Here is a 6,464-nt window from a genome sequence, read left to right on the forward strand (position 1 = left end):
TCCGAAGTTCCGCCACAAAGTCGGGTATGCTCTGGCCCACACAGCATCTGTAGTTGTAGGACCTGTGTCTGGCCATGTGTAGGCTGCTCACTGCCTTCAGGTGATCTCTCACCAGTGTGCTCAACTCCTCAAACGACTTGCTTGCTGGTTTCTCGGGTACCAGCAGGTCCTTCATTAAAACGTATGTTTTCGAGCCACAGCTGGTCAAGAGATGGGCTCTTCTCTTGTCTGCCTTATCATCGCCCAGCCAGTCTTTGGTTACTAAGCTTTGCTGGAGCCTTTCTATAAAGTCCCCCTAATTGTCTCCAGCATTGTATTTCTCATCTGAGCCGTTGGTAGCCATTCTGTGGATTGTGTGATCCAGTAACTCATCGCCACTGTAAAGTCCTGACCTTGCAGTACAGACTTACACGAGGCACATGCTGAAGTCAAAGTCACTCTGGATCTGCACCTTTATTTCACAGTTCTCCCGTGCCACACTCGCCTGAGACCTGCCTTTATATACCTGTGTGGAACAGGTATGCAGTGTCTCCTGCAAGTGCACCCCTGGTGGTAAAGTATGCTTGTTGTTACAGGTCATATCTAGTTACAGTCATGTATAGCATGATAAGATACAGTTATATACAGTAGTGTGAGATACATGACAGTAAGGTGAACGTGTGAACGGCCACACTGCGGAAACATCTCCACCTTCAGCACCAGGTCAGATGGAGATGCTGAGCGAGCAGGTGAACTGCAGGATCCCACTTTTTAGGAGCTGATCGTTGTGCCAAGCAAATGAGTTTTGCTCAATGACTAAAAATAAAAGGTGCTAGAAGTGGGATTCAAACTCACACTTTCAGAGCAGACTGAACACAACAGCTTAGACCGCTCGGCTGTCCTGACTATCCAGTGCTGTGTATGGCCACCTGCAGGTTGATTTTGAACTTTTGTGTCTTGTCACATGAAATAAATGAGGGCAACAGGTGTTTCTCTGCCTGACACCGGGGAAACAGTGAGACAGACCTTGGAGCAAGTGTCTGGTTATTGCCAAACAGCAAAGAAAATATTAATTCCGGGATTACCCAAAAGAACAGTGACCTCGACATGATTTGAACACGCAACCTTCTGATCTGGAGTCAGATGCGCTACCGTTGCACCACGAGTAGTCTGAGATGTTCGTCTATATGAAGGTTCTGAAATACAAGGGGCTTTAAAATCCCCGCCCATTCCCACCAGGTATCAGAAGCAGCGCTCACCTGCCAGTCACCGTATGTTTATTTGTTAAACTTTTGTGTTGCTTTCATGGGAAAGCATCATTAATTAATCCGTCACCTTCTTTTGCACAATGAAAGAAATGCTAACTGAGGGACAGTCGATACTTTAATCAATAAATACAGCAAATGCTGGAAATCTCAGCAGGTCAAGCAGCATTTGCCAGGAGACTAAACTCAGCTCTGATTGTTCATCCACAGCAAGTTTAAACATAATGCTCCCACTTGGGATCGAACCAGGGACCTTACACCTAATAAGCAAACGTGACAACCACTACACTACAGAAACCTCTGGCACAGCAGCCCCAGCAGAAGGGAGCTGACCAGTGAGCTCCCTCTGTGCTGATCGGGAATGTGTTGGCTCACCTTAAACAACTTCTGTCCAACACTGAAAGTTCTCAATCCTTCTCCTCCACTGCCCTTTACAGAAATGTCACGGATCACCCAGCCACCGTGTTCACTTCCACATCCTCACAGTGGGGCCACAGAGGCTCCTACCGTCTCCCCGCGATCAGCGAACTCACCCAGTTTGTAAAATTAAACCCTGAACACTTGTCCGGCAAAGGGTAGGAGAAGCGGGAGAGTGTGAAAGCTCGTTCTGTAACAGATAGTAGTGGGGTTATTAACGACGATTACAGCAATCATCAATCCTCTCGCACACCTCAATTATGTTTCTGCGACAACTGATTGAGAATGGAAAGAGGTTTAATGCTCGGGATCTAAACCACGCGACCAGAGAACAGCTTCGATAATTTGTAGAAATGTAAAAATATATATTTATATATGAACCTGAATATCAACGGCTAGCTGCCGAGACCTCATGGCACAACGGTAGTGAATCTAACTTTGTGTGAGAGAAATTGTTCCACAGTGACACCCATTTCATCTTTTGTTCCCTTTTAAACACTAGAAACTGAGACAGGGGAATAAATAGAGAAATAATAGCTCAGGGATACAGACAAGAGGAAGAGAGAAGGGGAAATACTGTCCCCACACAGAATTAATGCAGAAACCCCTCTGCTGCGCTCGTGGTGGCCACCCACAGCCTGGATACACTAACGTCCCAACAGCTCATTGACTGTCAGAGTGGGACCGTGCGGCGCTTCAGAAGACAGGTCGAAAAAGCAAAGTCAATGATTCCATCTCATGTGCTTCTCTAATCAAGAATAGCTACACACAAAAACTTGCTTTTATAATGGCTACACATTACTTTTATGATTGTCAAGCAGTTGGTTAGTTGATCGAACAGCGTGACTCTTGCTTAATAGAAATTAAATGAAATATGCGAGAAGTCCTGGATGAGCCCATTATTTTGCCGTGAATTTTGAAATTTTGAAATTGCGTGGAAATTTTGCAAAGAAGGATTTACATTTCTGCAGTGCCTTTCAGGAACTCATGTCACCCCAAAGCACTTTACAGCCATTGAGTTATGTTTGAAGTGTTGTAGTGTGGGGAAAGATGTGCCCAAATCACCCCACACGAACCTCAACTCTTTGCGAAGGAGTTTGGTGCAAATAATCAGGTGCCTCAGGGACTTGGACTTTCTTTGAATAAGTTCTGCTTGTACCTGCATTCAAGCTTGAAACAGCAACTGGGCTTCCATCTCACGGGAGCAGCGTGTAGCGGTTAGCGAGTAGGTGACGAGGTTTGGGGTTGATGTGCGTCGCTTTCAATCTTTGAAATTTCACCAAGCAAAGAAATGGTGAATCCAACTGTCCCTGTAAGTATTTTGTTCACATTTCATCACAGGAATATCCGCAGTCAGGAGCTGAAAAGGAATTAAAACCTAATACCAGCTTCGGGACAATCAGAATACTTCGTCACAGACAAGGCACCGGAAGGCTGGAAGGTAGATCACACCGGTTGTGGGACAGCTGGTTGGCGGTGACATGGAAGTGTCTGCAGTGTGCGGGACCAGACTGCTTCCACACATCCACAATGAATGTCCCACCCTTCTTTTGGGAAAAGTGCAACTCAGAGTGGACAAGTTCCATCCCGGTCAGAGCAATCTGAAGCTTTAACTGACGGACGCCCTGGTTTTGGATGTCTTGCAACAAATATCGGTGTGAGTCTCTGTGGCGCAATGGGTTTGCGCGTTTAGCTGTTAATTGAAAGGTTGGTGGTTTGAGTCCACCCAGAGACGATGTCATTAACTGTTTTCCCCGAGGATTCGGTGTCGCACAGTTCCAGGTTGTCATTGTGCGTTTTGGCTGCACAAATATATTCCGCAAACATTGCCAGCTGTGCTGTTATCCAGTGAGTTCCCACTCCAATACTTTTATGAGCATTCAGTTCAAGTGTCGAGTTTGAGTGTATACAGAACTGAACAGAGATATCAGAAAATTTAACAAGGTTGTGGGACATGGTATTTTGTTAATATTGAACCATTAATATGAATAAAATCCATTTTTTTGAATACTTAATTGAACAAGTTTTCAAAATGTTTCCGCACAGTTTCGAACCAAAGACCTTTCGCGTGTGAGGCAAATGTGACAACCACTACACTACGGAAACACTGCAATTGAAGTAATGTTAGGAACATAACCAGAGCTTTAACCTACACAGCTGGACTATACTTCAGGAGCTGGTTTTATGAGAATAGAATGACGGTGCTATATTTAGGAAGGCTGTGAGTGTGGCAGGAATTGATCGAGTGTTTCCCAGACTTTACACATAGGAACAGGAGATGACCATTTAGCAGCGAGTGGTTAGGATCTGGAATGTACTGGAGGCAGACTCAATCTTATCTTTCAAACGGGAGTTGGATAAGTGTCTGAAGGAAAAACAATTGCAGGGCGACAGGGAAAGAGCGGGGGAGTGGGACTCACTGAGAGTCGGCACGGGCTCGATGGGCCGAATGGCCTTCCGTGCTGTAACCATTCCATGATTCTATAAGTTAGTGGCACATTTCATAGTGTGGGTGGAAGCAGAACATTGCAAAGGGACATGGATTGAGTCGGCAAAACTAGAGGCATCTGATTCAGGAGATTCGGGGGGTGTGGAAATTCGGGAGTTTAATGAATTTGAAAGGAACATTTTTGTTTTGTGCAGTTTTGGTCAGAGAAATGTTTGTGAAAGGAATTTTTTGCACAGAGGAATGCAGCATTTAATCTTCTGCCTTAACACTTCTTTCTGTGTGTCGGGGTCACATTTTTTTCGATGTCATTCTTCCAGAATTGATATTTCATTTGCTGTTTCACAATAACCAGACCCTTGCTCTAAAGTCAGTCTCACTGTTTCCCCAGTCTCATGTTGATGTTACCAGCAATGAACATTTTGAATCAGATCCCTAAAGCACAGTGTGTAAAATGGGACATGTTTTAACAATTAACGTGGGGCTCACACCCCTGAATCCAAGATTAAGATTCTCATGCTCGACCGATTGACCGGGCTTCTGCCAAATGCACCTTTTTGTCACTGATTGCAGCCAGGCGCCTGTTGGCTCCGCCCCAGATGTTTAAACTTGCTGTCGAGGAACTGCCAGGATCCTCTTGAATGGTGGACCAGGCTCGAGGGGCCGAAAGGCCTACTCCGGCTCCGAATCCTTACATGTTTATGATCTTATGACCTTTCACAGGAGAACAAACTTGCCCCTGAGCATGCATGAGGAGAAAGTTCCAGAAAATAATTCCGCCTGGTGAGCTTTTGCGTGTGAGGCGAACGTGTTAACCGCTACACTGCGGAAACATCTCCATTTTCAGCCCCAGGTCAGACGGAAATGTTAAGCGAGCAGGTGAACTGCTGAATCCCACTTTTAAGGAGTTGGTCATGGTGCCAAACAATGAGTTTTGTATAAAGAGAAAAATATATATTTATATATGAACCTGAATATCAACAGCTCGCTGCCGAGACCTCATGGCACAACGGTAGTGCGTCTAACTTTGAGCGAGAGAAATTGTTCCACAGTGACACCCATTTCATCTTTTGTTCCCATTTAAACACGAGAAACTGAGACAGGGGGAATAAATAGAGAAATAAAAGCACAACAATACAGACAAGAGGAAGAGAGAAGGGGAAATACTGTCCCCACCCAGAACTAATGCAGAAACCCCTCTGCTGCGCTCGGGGTGGCCACCCACAGCCTGGATACACTAACGTCCCAACAGCTCATTGACTGTCGGAGTGGGACCGTGCGGCGCTTCAGAAGACAGGTCGAAAAAGCAAAGTCACTGATTCAGTCCCATGCCTTCCTCTTATCAAGAATACCGGCACACACAAAAATGCTTTATAATGGTTACACCTTGTCTTCACGTTTGTCAAACAGTCGGCTTTTTGCTCGATATTTATGATTCTCGCTTCAGGGTTGTTAATTGAATTTCTTGAAAGGGCTCGGGTTCAAATTATGGACGAGTCCATTATTTTTCCGCTAATTTTGAAATTGCATCGCACTTTTGCAAAGAAGGACTTGCTTTTTTGCAGCGCCTTTCAGGAACTAATTGTCATGTATGTAACACCACTGTATTACTGTACACACTTGACCTTTATGCACACCTTGACTACAAGAGGTGCACTTGTGGGAGACTGCCCCATACCTGGGCACCCAGGTATATAAAGGGAGGTCCCACGCAAAGTTAGGTTGTCTGAGTGCTGTAAATAAACAGTTAAAGTCTGTTTGTGACTGTCATGTATCTCACATTACTGTATATAACTGTATCTTACCATGCTATACATGACTGTAACTGTAAATGACCTGTAACAATAAGCATATCTTACCACCAGGGATGCACTTGCAGGAGACACTCCATACCTGTCCCACTGAGGTATATAAAGGGAGGTCTCAGGCAAGTGCAGCACTGGAGAGCTGGAATTAAAGGTGCAGGTCCTGAGTTACCTTGACTTCAGCAAGTGCCTCGTGTAAGTCAGTACATTAGAGTCAGGACTTAACAGTGGCGACGAGTTACGGGATCACAGAATCCACAGAATGGCTACCAACAGCTCAGATGAGAAATACAATACTGGAGACAATTGGGATAACTTTATAGAAAGGCTCCAGCAAAGCTTTGTGACCAAAGACTGGCTGGGCGACGATAAGGCAGACAAGAGAAGAGCCCATCTCTTGACCAGCTGTGGCTCGAAAACATACGCTTTAATGAAAGACCTGCTGGCACCCGAGAAACCAGCAAACAAGTCATTTGAGGAGTTGAGCACACTGGTGAGAGACCACCTGAAGCCTGCGAGCAGCCTACACATGGCCACACACAGGTTCTACAA

The 6,464-nt window shown here is 45.3% G+C and overlaps 1 non-coding gene across 1 annotated transcript; it reads right to left on the reverse strand.

Annotated features, from left to right (window-relative positions):
- Nucleotides 1–1,076: 1,076 nt before the first annotated feature.
- trnaw-cca (transfer RNA tryptophan (anticodon CCA)) lies at nt 1,077–1,150 on the reverse strand. Its single transcript has one exon. It is a non-coding gene; the product is annotated as a tRNA-Trp (tRNA).
- Between the last annotated feature and the right edge of the window lie 5,314 nt (nt 1,151–6,464).

The sequence above is a fragment of the Pristiophorus japonicus genome, chromosome 20 (genome assembly GCF_044704955.1).
Source record: "Pristiophorus japonicus isolate sPriJap1 chromosome 20, sPriJap1.hap1, whole genome shotgun sequence".
Classification (NCBI taxonomy): domain Eukaryota; kingdom Metazoa; phylum Chordata; class Chondrichthyes; family Pristiophoridae; genus Pristiophorus; species Pristiophorus japonicus.